The 16,217-nt window shown below is 38.8% G+C and overlaps 2 pseudogenes; both read left to right on the plus strand.

Moving 5' to 3' along the window:
- The first annotated feature begins 771 nt into the window (after positions 1–771).
- LOC123813543 lies at positions 772–1,865 on the plus strand (annotated as a pseudogene).
- Positions 1,866–8,803: 6,938 nt separating this feature from the next.
- LOC123813437 lies at positions 8,804–9,031 on the plus strand (annotated as a pseudogene).
- The last annotated feature ends 7,186 nt before the right edge of the window (positions 9,032–16,217 follow it).

The raw sequence follows: 16,217 nt of genomic DNA on the forward strand, positions 1-16,217 counted from the left end.
TATTTATTTTTAATGGTTTATTTTTATTGTATTTTTTCCATTATCATTCATCACCCTTATACCTTCTTCCACCTCCTCCCTATCCCCCGTAACCACCACAAGTGAAATAAGCCAGTCAGAGAAAGACAAATACTATATGATTTCACTCGCATGTGGAATCTAATGAACAGACTGAACTAACATGTAAAATAAAGACAGAATCAGAGAGAGAGAGCAGGCTGACAGCTCTGTGGGGTATGCTGGGGACTAAAGGGATCAAGCAAAAAAATAGAAAGAACTCATGGACAGGGACAAAATAACTCTTAAATTTAAAAAAACTGATATGTATCCAACCAAACTTGGTATAAAGGTAAAATAATTGACACTGTGCAGTGTAGGCACAGAGAGGAGCCTGTGCCCAGCAGAGCACAACACAGACCAGAAAGAGAGCTCACAGGTGAAAGACAGGGTGGGAGTGCGGGTGGCTGGGGAAGAGGGGAAGAGAGATGGCATCACGTAAATGATGCTGGACGATTCCCCATCCCACACCATGCATAAAAGCCAGCTTCAGAGGAATTAAAGATTAAAATGTAGCAAATACAGTTTAGAAAGGTTTAGAAGAAAATACAAATATAGGCCACTCCCTTTGCAGCTGCCTCAGCCCAGGGCCCCGACCCAGCCTCTCTCCTCCCGGAACACCGGCCCCTCCCCCCATGACTCACCACCACCATTGCGGACCCTAATGTGCCAACCTTCCTGGCATTGCCAGGGACAAGCCAGGTGTTCAGGAAACCAGAGGAAGTGACTGGCACAAGTGTGGAGCAGCACATCATTGTCAATCCTAATGCTGCCTACGACAAGGTGAGGACAAAGGGACTTGATTTCTCAGATCACACTGGAAAAATCACGAGGACAAGATATGAATCCAGAGAAGATGTGATGCTTGGAGAGAGTCTGGAAGTGAAGCAGACACCCCAGCAAAAGTACCAGAGACTACTATATGAGGTCCAAGAACTGACAACTGAAGTTTGTGATAACCAAGACAGCGGTGAAGGAGTCAGCCACTGAGGAGAAGCTTACCTCTATGGTGCTGGCTAAACAGCTGGCAGCCCTGCTTGCTTCCCAGCTAGAGAAGCTGCTGGGGCCAGACGCAGTGACCAGCCTTATTGGCTGAGATAAAGCGCTGGCTAAGCACTTACTGCTGCAGCGGGAAGCAACAAAGAACAAAAGGGCTGGATCAGGGGAAAAGATCCCAAGTGGGATTCCGCCCCCCATCCACCCCGTCCCCAGATAGCAGCTTTGTCACTTAGGAACTACATTCTCAGCTGGAGCAGGACAAGTTTTCTCAAGCTGCCCAAATTGCAGAACTTGCAAAAGGCCTGAGAGAACTGGAAGAAACTTTGTGCTGTGTGATCAGGAGGCTCAGGATTCCCTTTCTGCAGATGTACTGGGAGTCCGCCTTACAGCCTTATAGAGGCTGTAGGGCTGTTGCAGGCAAAGCTGAGCACCCCGGACCTTGCAATTTTGGACCAAGTAGAGGCTCAACTACAGGGTGTCCTGGGAAAGGGGAATGAGATTGCCAAGCATAAAGCTTCTGTAGAGGATGCAGATATGCAAAGCAAGTTGTGCCAGCCCTGTGAAACCATACAGTGCTGTAGCCCCACCACCTCCACCCTTCCAGAGCTGGAGCAGAGATGTGCCACCATCACACAGCAGCACAAGCAGGCCATGCCATCCAGTCAGCTCCCGACACACTTGGACACCACGCAGCAGATGATTGCTCATTCTCTCTGACCCCCATGCAGACAACCATGTGTGAAAACCTGTCCACAACTGAGGGGAATTTTGCCAACATTGATGAACGAGTGAAGAAACCGGGAAAGTGAACCCCTTCGGGAGATGGAGAACAGGGGTAATGCCTACCCCTTTGAACTCTGTTAACAGCTTACACAAGATTTCCCCTTAATCACAACTCTCCCATGTCCAACCCATTTTGACACTGGGGACAAGGGGTTTATACCCCTCCTCTGGTGACTAGAGTGGTAGCTGGGGAATATTAGATGGTGATCTCCCCTCAGGCCTTGGGGCTAAAGACGTGGGTCCAGCCACATGCCAGCTCATGTGCAATACTGCTTTGTCCAGCGTGGGAAAGATTGGGTCCCCTCCTCAAGCACTGCTTCTGTAACTGATTATAACACTGTACAACAGTTTCTGACCACTAAATGCTGTTGTACTCAGGAAAAAAATACAAATGTATTTAGTAAAGTCTTTTAAAATACAAAAAGAAATCATGAATTGTAAGGAAAAATATTGATAAGTTTGACTATTAAAATTTTAAATATCTATTCTTGAAAGCATCAGAAAATAAAAAAGAAATATCACAAACTTAAAAAAGATATTTGCAACACACAGAATCAATAAGAGAACAGAATATTAAAATATGACTTGAAAATATTAAGTCAATAAGGAACAAACAACTCAAAAATAATAGTCATAAACATGAATTTCATGGATGACAATTGCAAATGCTGAATAGACTCATGAAAAGATGTTCAACTGCATTAGTCACAGAAATGCAAATAAATTCACAATGAGATACTATATTATAACCACTAAATACACAAAAATACAGGACTGACACTGCCAACGACTGGTAAGGACTTGACTCAATAGATGTGCACACGCTGCCGGTGGGAATGCAATCACTTTGGCAAAGACCAAGTGATTCCACTATTACATATCGATCTCTGAAAAATTATTGCACATGTATTATTAAGAGAAATAAGCAAGAACATTTATCACCTCATTTACTTTAGCAAAAAATGAAAGAAACCTCAAATTTGCAACAACAAGAGAGTGACAATGAATTGTAGAATAGTCCCACAATGAAATGTTGTGGAGAATAAAAATGAATGAAATAAAGCTACTTGCAAGCATATGAATATATCTTAGAAACACAATATGGAATGAAATAAGCCAAGTCACAGGAGACTGTAGCATGATATAGACATTATAATGCTCAAACCCAAGTGAAACTATATCATATATTGTAGGGAAACATATAATGGAAAAACTAAACTACTATTTAAAAATTAAAGGGAATAAATTCAGGAATATAGTAACCTGTAAGGAGGGAGGCATAGAGATGTGTTTGGGGGGAATTAATCAGCTATAAGGACAGATCAGGTTCTTGTTCTTAAGATCATAGGTATTTATTTTCTTACTAGGCTATATATTATAGCTTATATAAATATTACTGTGATTGCTATACATCAATGTTAACATCTTTAAACAATTTTTCTGAAAAACTGACTGCAAGAGAAAAATAAAGTAAAATCCAAAGATGATTTCAATATGCATTCAGACATGTTTAGCAGTTTGCTTTTCTCCTGTATTCAATTTTATTTCCTTTAGTACTTTTTATTTTGTTTAATATTTCTATTACAATTGGCATAAGGTATTATTTTATATTTGCTTCAGGTGTATATCATTGTGGTTAGACATTTATATAATTTATAAAGTAATCTCCCCAATAAACTAGCACCCACCTGGCCTTTCTGTACATTACAATATTATTGACTATATTCTTTATGCTGTACTTTACATCCCCATGATTATTTTGCAAGTTTCTTAAATATACAAATTTTAACCATTGTGCTCTTCAGATTCTGTCTTAAAACACAGCACTTGGTCAAAGATGGACAAAAGCAAATTAGGAATAGGGGACAATAGGAACATGTCTGGGCACAATGCAGCCCTGAAGAGGCCATCTTTGATCTGTCACTCGATGGTAAATAAATTTTACTTCGTCTGATCAGAAAATACCACAACTAAATGTTCTGGTTATTTGATCTAGCCTTCCATTTGAGGGTAGGTTACAAAGTCCTGCCATGTCTAATACTTTAACTGGAAATGGGCTATGTCTCTACTATCTTACAGAGCAGAGCATTGAGGTAGAGTTTGTGTCTGTAAATTACTACCCCCATGCTTTAACAAAACTCACTTAAAACGACTCCTGAAAGACTCCTGTCTATGGATAATTCTTCGTAAGTTTACATTCTAATTTTATTTTTGGTACTTAATCAGCAGACTCCCCTCCCCCTTTTTGTTTAATGTTTGACAACTTAGACTCTTTCAATTGATGCAAAGACCTGCATAAATTTGGATTGAAAGCACATCAGCTAACTTTATTTTGGCATGAAATCCTTCTCAACCACTGACATTTGATCTATTTCTTATGTCACGTTCTTCCTCTAAGTGCCAGAGCTCTTCAATAGATGCTGAAGAATTAGTGTGGTAGAAAGAACACAGGATGTAGGGTGTTAGAACATGCCTTCAAGTCTGAATTACTTACTTACTTTGTCAAGTTACTTAACTTTTCTGGGATTCAATTTACTCATCTGAAAAATAGAGAAAATAATTGCATTAGTCAGGACCTTTTTGTTTGCAATTATATTCAATTTGTTTTCAAACTCGATTCAAGATAGCTCAAAGAATTATTCAGCCCGGCGTAGCTCAGTGGATTGATCACGGGCTGCAAACCAAAGTGTCGCAGGCTCGATTCCCAGTCAGGGTACATGCCTGGGTTGCAGGCCACGGCCCCCAGCAACCACACATTGATGTTTCTCTCTCTCTTTCTCCCTCCCTTCCCTCTCTAAAAATAAATAAATACAATCTTAAAAAAAAGAATTATTCAGACACTTCACATTGCTGGAAGTTCAGAAGTTACAAAAATTAGTTCCAGAAGGTCTTAAGTCTCTTTACCCATTCCTCTTCTCTCTCTCTCTTCAAATGTTCACTTTCTTTTAGAATATTTTTTAAAGAGTTTATTTCTTTATTTTTAGAGAGAAGGAAAAGGAGGGAGAAAGAGAGGGAGAGAAACATCAATGTGTGGTTGCCTCTTGCATGCCCCCTACTGGGGACCTAGCCTGCAATCCAGGCATGTGTCCTGACTGGGAATTGGACAGACCACCCTTTGTTTCACAGGCTGGCATTCAATCCATTGAGCCACACCAGCCAAGGCAAATACTCACTTTCTTATGCAAACTCTCATCATTTGGTGGAGAAAACTACTTCCAATAGACTCAGGGTCATGTTCTTCCCCTTTAGCAAGCACTGGAGTTCAGAAAAGGACAATTCTTTTACCCAGCATCTCATGTTCTTTCTTAGGGCATGTGTTCACTCCTAAGCCAACCACTGCTCCTGAAAGAATGGGCTGTTATAATTGTCCACTTAGGATCAACTGCTAATCTCTGAAAACAGAGGAGAGGACAGTGATTGAATCAACAGGACCACTTGTTCTGACCAATAGCAGATCCCAGAGCGGGGGTGGGGGGGGGTGCCGGGGGGTGGAGGGGGGGGTGTCCAGACAAAAATATCAACTTTCACTACAATAAAATTGCTTCCAGTTGGGGTCTTAGGAAGCTGAAAATGTTTTGTATATTATAATCTATGTTAAATCTTAGATTAAAGATATTTTAATAAAAGAAATTAATATGAAGAAATTAAAAGAAAGGAACATAAACTCATATCAGAATAAGGCATCTAATCAAAACAAGCAAAACAAGTCACTTTTTGTGCAAAACTGAGAAAATTGTATATTCTTTACAAAGCAAATTATCTACAAAATGAAGGAAACATTAATTTCATGTGTAACATAGATTTTTTGAGAAATGAAAGCCACAATAAAATCCCACGTCTTTGTGGGCCCACAATCAGCTAAATGTCTCATTTTCTATCAAGCTCTAAATGTGCTCAGGGGTGTGAATGTGTCGCAACCGCTTGGCTTAATGGATGTGAGGTAAATGCACTCTCTTCCAGAGGGAAAAGCTTTCTAAAGATTATTGTAACATTTACAAAATGAGGCACATTTTTATAAAATTGAAGAGCTGGCAGTGATCCGCAAAGTTCATCAAATCTCTGCCATAGCTTTAGAATGACAATCAAAACACTCCAGGGAATAACTGTCCTGAAATAGCTTTCTTACCTGTCTTCTGGGGAGAGTGTCCCTGGGGAATCTATGTTGAGCACAATAAATCATGATCTACCTTCACCTCTTTTCTTCAGGCTGCCAGAAATAATAGGATTCCACTACAGCTCCTAGGGCAGTGGTTCCCAGACCTGCTAATTCATCAGAACCACTTGGAAACTATAAAATACAGATTCTAGGGCCACACTCTAGGCTTACTGTATCAAGGCCCAGGTATCAATTAAAATAAAAAAAAACAAACAACTTCTCTCAGGTCTCTTTACTCAGCCACTTTCATCCAGGCACTGGCTTTGGGAATCACAAAGTTCAGGATTAAGGAGATACATAATCCAGACTCTCTGATACCATTGCCAAGGGAACTGTGTCTGCTCTCATATCAGGCACTGGAGGAGAAACTAGAATGTGTTTTAACTTTGGAAGCTCTAATTGTGTGGAGGAAGTTTGTGACTCTCTCTCTATGTTTTCTAATTTTACTTTTATAATATTTATGCTAATACCCTGAATATTGACCTTTTGATCAAGTTTTAAAACCTCTGCAGACAGCAGCAGCAAGTTCGTTATTATACGCGCTGGATATTGGAAAGTGCTAGAAAAAGAGATCATGATAAGGAGGGGAAAGAACAAGTAGATAAGCTTTCATCATTTTGCATTAGAGAGACTTTTGTGAATTTATTAAGAGCAGCTCCATTCTTTTTTGAAAAGGTTATCAGTTCACATCCAAAGGACAAACCACCAGGCAGTTATTATGGCACACTTGTGAAGAATTTTAATGAGACCTGCCTGTGTATAGGGTTTTGCATTCCCATCTTTTCTTATTACATTACATCAACAGCACTTTCCATGCAGTAATGGTTCCTCATGTATATGTCAGTGTGCACGTGGCATGCATGCACATGCATGTACATAATCAGTATATAGATGAATTAGAGTAACAGCATATTATCAATGGCTGCATTACAAATAATTTTAACTTTATTCTTTTTTGTTTTTCAATTCTTCTATAAGCGTACATATAAATTTGAGAATTTTTAAGCATCTACACTTTAGAAACTGTAATACTGTTTACATTTTTTCAGTGACATTGAACAAAGAAAGTGTATAGTAGCTTATACTTAGAAAACTAAAGTATGGACCTTCAACTAATAAAGAAAGTTTCCAGGAGGAATTAAGATACATTTATTGATTTGTAATTGGAATTTATCTGCTTAAGTTAGCCTCCCCATTACCCTTTTTTAGTAATATTCTAAGGTTTCTAAAAGAATGCACTTTTACGAACAAGGAAAAACATGATTAAAACAACTTTGAAGCCCAACCCTGCATCAGAAGGTATTTTTTTACACTATATGTTATTACTAGAGATGCAAAACAGCTGTCTTTGTTCTAACTGTTATTGTTTCTTTTGCTCAGACCATGGACCCCCTCTCTTTAGAATCTAGGCACAGCTTTACTGGGGTCCACTCCAGAACACAAATCTCTGTCCTACATTCAATATTATATATCCTCATCAACCCTAACCAAACAGTCTCCTAAGACAATGAGTTGTTACCCCATGAGTATGGGAAGTTAAAGGGATAGTTCTTTTTCCTAATGACCAACCAGCAGCTTCAATACATCTACCCTTGGCACATGCAATTAGCTAACTGCTTAAGGCACCACCATCAGAAAGCCTTCAATATGCCCAGATTCGCACTGAGTGCTCCAGGTAAGGCACAGATGATGGAAAATGGACTAGATGTGGTTTCTTCATCACCATTCTCACCACCACCACCACCAATAACATCATCTGTTTTGCATATTCCTGCATCCCAAGTGTCAAGAATAATACCCGGTCATAAGAGGAGATCAAAAATATTTGAGTGAATGAGTGAATATCTTTACAAAGTGTGTTTACATGATTTCATACAATGATTCACCTGGCAAGTCAGCTTCACTGATAAGAACCCCCTCCCACCCATTTTTATGAAAGCAATCAGTACAGATTAGTGTTTGAAGAACTAGCCTTCTAATATCCTTCATTTATTTTTTCAACAAGTACTTTTTTAAGTGCCTACTCTAGTAGTTACCAACTAACTGGGGAGAAAAAGGACATTAGGATGAAGATAAATAATTATGATAGTCAGATTGGGATGCAAGAACAGGCCGAGTCATAGATATTCTAACTGTTTAGAAGAGAAAGTGATTAATCAAAGAATAAGGGTACTTGGCATGGTTTTCTGCAGGAGGTGAAATGTATATGAGTCTCACATAAAAGGATGAGACTCCAAGAAACAGAAAAGAAATTTCATGTGGGGGCATGAAATAAGATTTAAAATCAGAAATTTGTACATTCTGTCAAGAAAGCTATGAGATGTGTAAGGAGAAAGATTTGCTTTTAGAGAGAGCAGTGAGACTATGTGGATTTTGCTTTAAATTTCATTTTGTTTGTGTTTTATATATCAAAGATTTCAAACATAAAAATGTACCAAAAGTTATATAACAGATATCTGTATACCCATCACAGACTTTAAACAGATGTTAAAGTTTGGTGCGTGTGCTTGATTCTTGCACATTGTTTAATGGCAAGATTTTGAGTTTGGATTCTGTAGGTCTGGCCAGGGCTTTTCAAACTAGAAGTAGGCAGCAGGTTGACAAGATAATGCAATTCCATGGGATCAGTATGAGGTGTCTTCTTCACCTCACGAAATATTTAGAGATTGGGGAAATAAGAAAAAGGAAATACAGTAATTTTCCATTAAGTAATTTTAAACATTTTAACGTCCTCAAATGCTGATACATTATAGAAGTTGGTGGAAGACTGATGTAAACTTATAATGAACACAAAAAGGATAAGAGAGGATGCACAAGGCTACTGCTGAGAGAGCAGAGCATGGCAGTTGGAAGCCGGGAAAGCGGGGAGGCGGAGCCGCCAAGTTCCCTATGGAGGGCCTCGCGTGGAAACTGGACCACAAGGAGATGAGATAGAAGATGTGTAAGGGTGTGATCTCCTCCACACAGAACTTCTTCATCTATGTGGCCCTACTGCAAGTCGCTCTTCTTATCTTAAAGAAATTAGACGGCATATAAAGATGCTGCCTAACGTGCATGACATGAAGAACCTGGTTATAGTTTCTACTCTGCAAACGAATAGGTCCAGAAAGATGTAAGAGACTCCTTGACTGAATGGACACAAAAATTCTACAGTATTTGTTAAGAATATTTGGTTGTGGTAAGTGACCTTCATAGCTAAAATAGAAGACTATTTGGGAAGTACGAAAGGACGTTTTTGTGCCTGTAATATTCAGCCTCCATGAATGTTGTTGTAGTTGTAAATAATGTCAAACTCCATTTTCTAGCAAGTAATAACTCACATAAGGGAATTATGTCCACAGTGCCCTATCTTGTCAGTCATTCCTGTTGACCTTTTTACTTCTGTGTGGAGCTTATTTGTTGAAGAGCTCCATCATAGAAGAGCTAATCATAGATTAGTTGTGGTTTGTGGAAGCCAGCACACAACCACAGCAATATTTAAGCACAAGACTGTTAGTATATATTCTTAGTAAGTGTACCAATTAAGAAAACAAAGAGATAAGAGAAAAACTTCACCTGCCGAATCCACCCAAGGGCTCCATTCCCAGAACTCACACCAAGTGTGAGCTCCTCCCTCCACACAAGAATGCACATTTTTCTCTTGTTTGCTTTAAAAACACTTCTATTAAGAAAATATAGGATTTTCTCTTCCAGACCATAGGAGTCCACTGAAAGTGTACCTAATGTGGGGCTTGACATTCTAACTACTGAAATTATATTGTTTGTGACTTGAATTAACCATTGTCAATTAATCTATTAAGGGAGACTAAGCAGAAACTGTGGGACCTTTTAGCATTTTCCTCCAGAGCCAAATAAAGATTGCTTCTTCTAAATAAAATATAAAAGAATGGCAGAAGCTAAAAAAGAAATTTTGCTTTTTTATTTTGTCATGAGTCATGCGTATTCAGTTTATTAGTCACTTGCATTATATTTCAAGTAAGCAGTGGTGAACCCCAGTCTTCTTCTATTAGGAGGGCTCAGATTCGCAGGGTGATGTGAAGGGCAAGGGGTGAAATCCAAGCAAACAGGCTAGTCAGTTTGCTCCAGTTCTGAGTTAAGGTACACACGACATCAGACAAATGAACCCAATTTCCTGACTTCTCTCCCTGTCCACAGTGTCCTCTAGGCCATGATGTCAACCATGCAAATTAGATTCTACAGTGACAAAAATATAGTCTCATAGTTTATTAATGATGGTGTCCTCTGCAGAATCCGTGGGAAAAGAGGAACCTCAGAAGTTATCCAACTGTCATTCTCTGCTTAACAGGGACCAAAGTGTAATGCTTAAAATTATGAGATCTAGAGTGTGAGTTCAGAAACATAGCCTGCCTCTTGCTCTGTACATTAACATCTCCTTTGTGAAATGGATCCACTTCATCCCTTAGAGGATTTCTACTAGTATTAGATAACTTAATCCATAGAATATATTCAGAACAGTGCTTGACATTATAGGCTTAATTATTGCTATTGTTATTATATATTTATATAAACCCAAGAGCCCTTCCTTTCAGTCTGTATTTCTTGTTTTGAATCTTCTCAGGTTCCTGCCCAGCACCACCGCTGGGCAGTCTCGTGGCATCATCTCCTTGTCTACGTTCATGCCCCAACTAGCTCTACTTCCACCTCTGCATGTTCCTGAGTCCTGGGAACAGGGTGGGGCAGTCCAAGACCTAGGATCTCTCCTTCAGTGCCCTTACTCTTCTTCCTTGTGATAACTCAAATAGTAGTAATTGGTTTCCTCTTGAGTATGTAAAACATATACAGAAGGTTTATACCTTAAAATATTAACCCCATTCTTCTGGGAATTTTCTCTTATACGGATACCCCCTAGTCAACATGGAAACAGAAATAAAGATTTAGATAAACTGCCAGCCTCAGAGCCAGATGCAGTATATCTTTGCAGACACATTCTTTCAGGGCTGGTTTTTACCTCTGGCGTGATCCAGTGGGGAGGAGAAAGAGAAGGTGGAGGAACGATCTTTAAAGAAATAAGAAGTAAGATGCCTTGGATGAATGAGGAAAAAGAACCTGCTGCCACACTGTACCAGGAACAAAGAAGATGCCTTGTCTTGGGTGTGCTCATACTCATTTCTTGCAGGTCTCCCAACATGTAACAATCCTGGATACTCATGAGCACCCCCTGCCCCTTGATAGAGGAAACACATATGTGTCCTGCCTAGAGGGAAAATCTGCAGACCTTTAAGGGCATACTAAGCTTCTGTTATTAAATTTAGGGAAAAATAGAAGAGCCCCAAAATTTACCATCTTCTTAAGGAAACCAGTTTGTGTTGAACAAATCTCTGTAAATTTCACTGTTGTGTCTATTTTGAGGTATAGCACAGTTTTTTGTGGGATTGGGTCGTTTGTTCAAATTTGAACATATTAATTTTGTTGTGTTTTATATGTCATTATTTTGCTTCTAAAAAAGACACTCCTACATGGGGCTGAAAGAAACAGAGGAAATCAGGCCTGATCATGCAGGATTTGGAATCATCCATACACAAAAAATACTTGAAGTCATGAGAATGTCTGAAATCTTGAAGGAGAAAACAAAAGGGGAGAAAAGCAGATGATCAAGGACAAAGTCATAGGAACTGCCAAGTTTATTTGTATGAGAATAAGAAAGAGAAGTTCTCCTAAGATATGGGGGGATTAACCCAAGATGCAAAGAGTAAAAAAGCTTTGAAAGGAAGGATTGGCCAACTGAGCCAATCGTTCAAAGCAGGAAGAAATTTGGGAGCTGAGAAAAAACTTCTGGATTTACCTATTAGGAATCTGCTGTGATGTTCCAAGAAGCAGTTTTAATGAGGTGCTGGCAGGAGACACCTGATTATGGGAAGCTGAGGAGGGTGAGACTGTTCTGGTTCTAGGGAGCAATGAAACGGCTCTGGGCATAGATCCATGGACTCTGTCCAGAGACCGTGCCTTCCCCATCTACTGAGCTACAGGTACAGAGGACATTTGCCCAGATGTATGCATATTCAGTCTAGTTTCTGTACCAAGTCAGCCTTCATCAGGGAATTAATTACATTGGGATATCCTGAAGAGGAATCTGACATTAGTTGTGATACCATAAGGCCAGGTATCTGGGCCTCCACAGTGTGTTTGTACAGAGCTATGGCTTCCCCAAAATCTCACATTTTGGCTCTCACTTTGTTATTAGGACTGGGTTTTGCTTTGCAGGCCTGTGCTCAATCCACTGAGCTACACCAGCCAGGGCTCTTAGGACTGAGTTTTGACTTTGGGATTAGAATTCCCATTTGCCCACTGGTATTGAATATGTCCTGAATTCCAACACTGCCTGTCTGGGAAATTGGCATTCATACTAACCAGTGGGGGATCTTTTTTAAAGGTCTAAATTTTGTTCCCAAGCCCTGATGGGGTTCATGTTTCAAGAGGGCTGCCCACCTAACAGGAAGATACTATCACCCACCTAACTTCAATTTTTATCATAATTTCCTAGAATTTCTAGAATTGGTCCTGCTTAGAAATTAATCATCATTTCTGTTACATACTGCCTGTTAATATAACAAAGTCCTCTTCTCCCTCACCTACCTCCTCCTGACTAACATGACCTGTCACCTGTGGTTCTACCACTCTGAGGGACTTCAATACCTTGGCTTGTGTTCTAGATCATTCTATGTTTTCTGAAGTTGTTTCTTTTTTTGTTTTGTTTTGGAGATTGTTTATTATTTAGATGCTCTTCTCTGGTTTACAAATCCCTCTTTACTTCCAAGGCACATAAAACATACACACACACTGATACACACATGTACAAACACAACCTCTGATTTTAGATGATCCTTTCATTCCTGTGGTTTCCAAAGCTTGAGATTGCCTTGGATCTACTAAAACTCTACCATCTGGACTAAACCCCAACCACAATCTCCTAACACTCAAGTTGGGAAAAGGCAGTCAGACACAGCCTTAAGCTACAATAATAGAAATCTACTGTCCGGAGAAAGGAAAGCAAGAATCTCACTGTAATGAGTACTAGGGAAAGATGCACCTCAGCACTGAGTTCAGTTTTGAGTTCATTTTAACCTTGGTGTTCTCACAAAGTTCTAGCAGTAATTACCAAACAAAAAATCTGACAAACCCAGTGTCTGAATTAGAAATAAATACTACAAATATTTGTTATACAATAGGATTATTTGTAACTATGAGGTCTGACTGAGACCTAAAAGAGCAATTCCAAAGCCCATGCTTGAAATCAACCAATGTCTAGTCTAGTATTTCTTCTAGGTCTTAAAATTTGAGAGTTCAAAAACGTTAAATTCTCCTGCAATTTCCCTCAGATCCTAATCACTTTTCACATATTTTTTAAATCTCTCACATTTTCCAAATTCAGAAGGTCTGCATCTAATATTCAGTGTGGCTTCCCCATGGCATACTCGGCATCAGTTTGACAGCAGTTTATGAACTTCATTCATATCTCACTTTTAAGAGTCAGAGAAGTCTTTTCTTCAAATCATGACTCTATCATTTACTGACTATGACTTTGGGCAAGTTATTAAACCTCTCTGACTCTCAACTTTCTCCTTTGTAAAACAAGCACACCAATCCCTTCCTAACTTCATTGATCTAACCAATACTTTCTTTCGGAGAATGACTGAAGAAACTAAGACATATTGCTAGAATAAAAAAAGTGTCAAGTATACTCCCTTCCTGGTCTCTTCAGTGGGTAGCAGAAGAATCAACAGGTAGAAGAAGCAGGAAAACTGACTCCAGGGCAAGGAAAAACTATTCACCACCTGAAATCACCTTGCAGTGAACATGATGTCCTGTCCCAGAAAACATTCCAAAAAGAGCTCCTAGACCACAGGTAATAATTTCTGCCAAACAGATTCCTGCACTAGCAAGTAGGTTAGAAGTGAACAAAAACACCTTCCAAGTTCTTCAGTAATTGCATAAAATCTGAATCCACTCAAAGTATGTAATCAAAGATAGTCCTGTCCATTGAAAAGTGAGACTGGTCTAATACTGTAATAACTACATGTGGTGCCAGGTGGGTACTGGAAATACCAGGAAGAACACTTTGTAAAGTATAGTAGGACTGTCTAACCATTATGCTATACACCTGACATTAATACAAAATAATATCAAAATAAATATTGAATATTTATTTCAATAAACTATAATTGAAAAATTAAATTCCAAGACAGAAATACAATTGTTCTAGCAGTACTTAGAAGTTTCTTATTCTGGTTTTCCTGCGTCTGTCTTCTTTTCTGTGGCTTCTGCTTCTGCCAGTGCTTCTCAGGATCTCTTTCCTACAGCAGAGAAATATCTTTAAAAAGGCAGTAAATGACTGAATTAGTGAAATGATAAGTTAACAAAGTAATAGTCTCGTGTAAATGATCTCTGTGGCAGATTAAATGTGATGGGTACTTAATATTAAATCAAATTCCAATCAGGTATGAAACTTGGGTAATATAGAAAAAATCACTTTCACTAACTCTATAACTAGTACTCCCACCATATTACACACGGTGGTAGGCAGAATGATGCTCCCCCATAAAAAAAAGTCCAAAGAACCTGTGAATATGTTATCTTACATAGCAAAAAGGACTTGAAGACATAATTAAGTTTATGGTTCAGAAGGTATGTTCCACATTATGTGAGTGGGCCCAATCTAATCATACAAACCCTTGAAATTGAAGAACTGTTTCCTGCTATGGTCAGAGAAGTACAACGGTGTTATCTGTGAAGACAGAAGAAAGGGACCATGAACCAAGGAATGCAGGTGGCTTCTAGAGGGTGGAAAAGGCAAGACAGTTGATTTGCCCCTGTCCCTCCTAAAAGGAACACAGCTCTGGTGATGTCTTGATTTTAGAAACACAGTGAGACCTGTGTTGAACTTCTGACTTTCTGAGAGTTAAGATAATAAATTTCTATTGTTTAAGCCACTAAATTAGTGGTAATTTGTTAGAGCAGCAATATAAAATATGTATATGGAGAGAAAGAGTGAAAGAGAAGTATTTTTACTTATGCTCTGCTCTCCTGTACAAACTCTTCCCAGAGAAACAAGACCTTATAAACCCCATCTATAAGTGGCTTTTCCATTTTATTAACAATTACATATTTAATTTGAATAATATTTTATCATGTAAGATTGGCTGTGTATGGGTCAATATTTCCTAAATTTTTATAAATATGGAATCGGAAGTTAGATTGTAAGGTGCCTTGATCCAGGTTGTGGAGCTGATAAGCCAGTGGTTGGGCTGGGATGTGAATTTTTGCCTTGTGACTTCTCCAGTCTGTTTTCCATGACACCAACGTGGTCTCAAGTACTATCGCACAATACCTGCATAACAGCTGTGTGAGACCAAAGGGGAAAAAAAAGACTGATGCCCTTTATCTTTATTTTATGGATCCAAAAACTCATTGTAAGACCAGGACAAGAACTTCTTACTTTTAATTTGTAATCCAGTGCTTTTTATTACTTTTATCTCCACTTATAAGATACAGTGTGTACATCCAGGTAGAGAACATGCAGGGGTTTTCAAACAGAAAAGAACATCGGGTTTAGATGAAAACAAACTTGTTTTATACCAGTAGTGACTTATAACAAGTTACTTAACTTCCTTGAATCTCAGTTTCCTCATTTGTAAAATATGAGTAGTAATACCTACTTAACAAAATTATTGAAAGTATTTATGGGACTATTGCATTTAAGTGAATACATGTATGCCCCTGGCATGTATGCCTATGTAGGCACATCATGTTCAGTATTACCATGTCAATTTTATGACTACTTTGTGTCCTCCTCATAAACAAACAGAGCCCAAATTTTCAGTCTGGCAAGTCCCTGAATCTTGGCTTCAATCAAACTAATAAATCCAACTGGAAAGAAAACTTAAAGGGCAAACATGATGTTCCCCTCACTACCATGAATGGTTTTCTACTGGTTCCTTTGCCTTCCTGAGCCCAGAAAGACAATTCATAGGAATGTGGAGATTGTATTTAGTCTTTCCAGACTTTTATTTATTGAGACACAAGAAAAGATGAACCTTAACCTTAATGAACTTACCCAAGAAATATTGCAATCCTGTTCAAATCTGTTCCATTTGTACATGTCTCATCAAATCACTTGAAATTGAATAGAGAGCACTCAAACTGCTGGGCTAATTCATTTTCACGATCACTTAAAAATATAATAGTGCTTGCCATCACTCTAGAA

This window comes from Phyllostomus hastatus, unplaced genomic scaffold (genome assembly GCF_019186645.2).
Source record: "Phyllostomus hastatus isolate PE091 unplaced genomic scaffold, TTU_PhHast_1.1 phas_contig_152, whole genome shotgun sequence".
Lineage (NCBI taxonomy): Eukaryota > Metazoa > Chordata > Mammalia > Chiroptera > Phyllostomidae > Phyllostomus > Phyllostomus hastatus.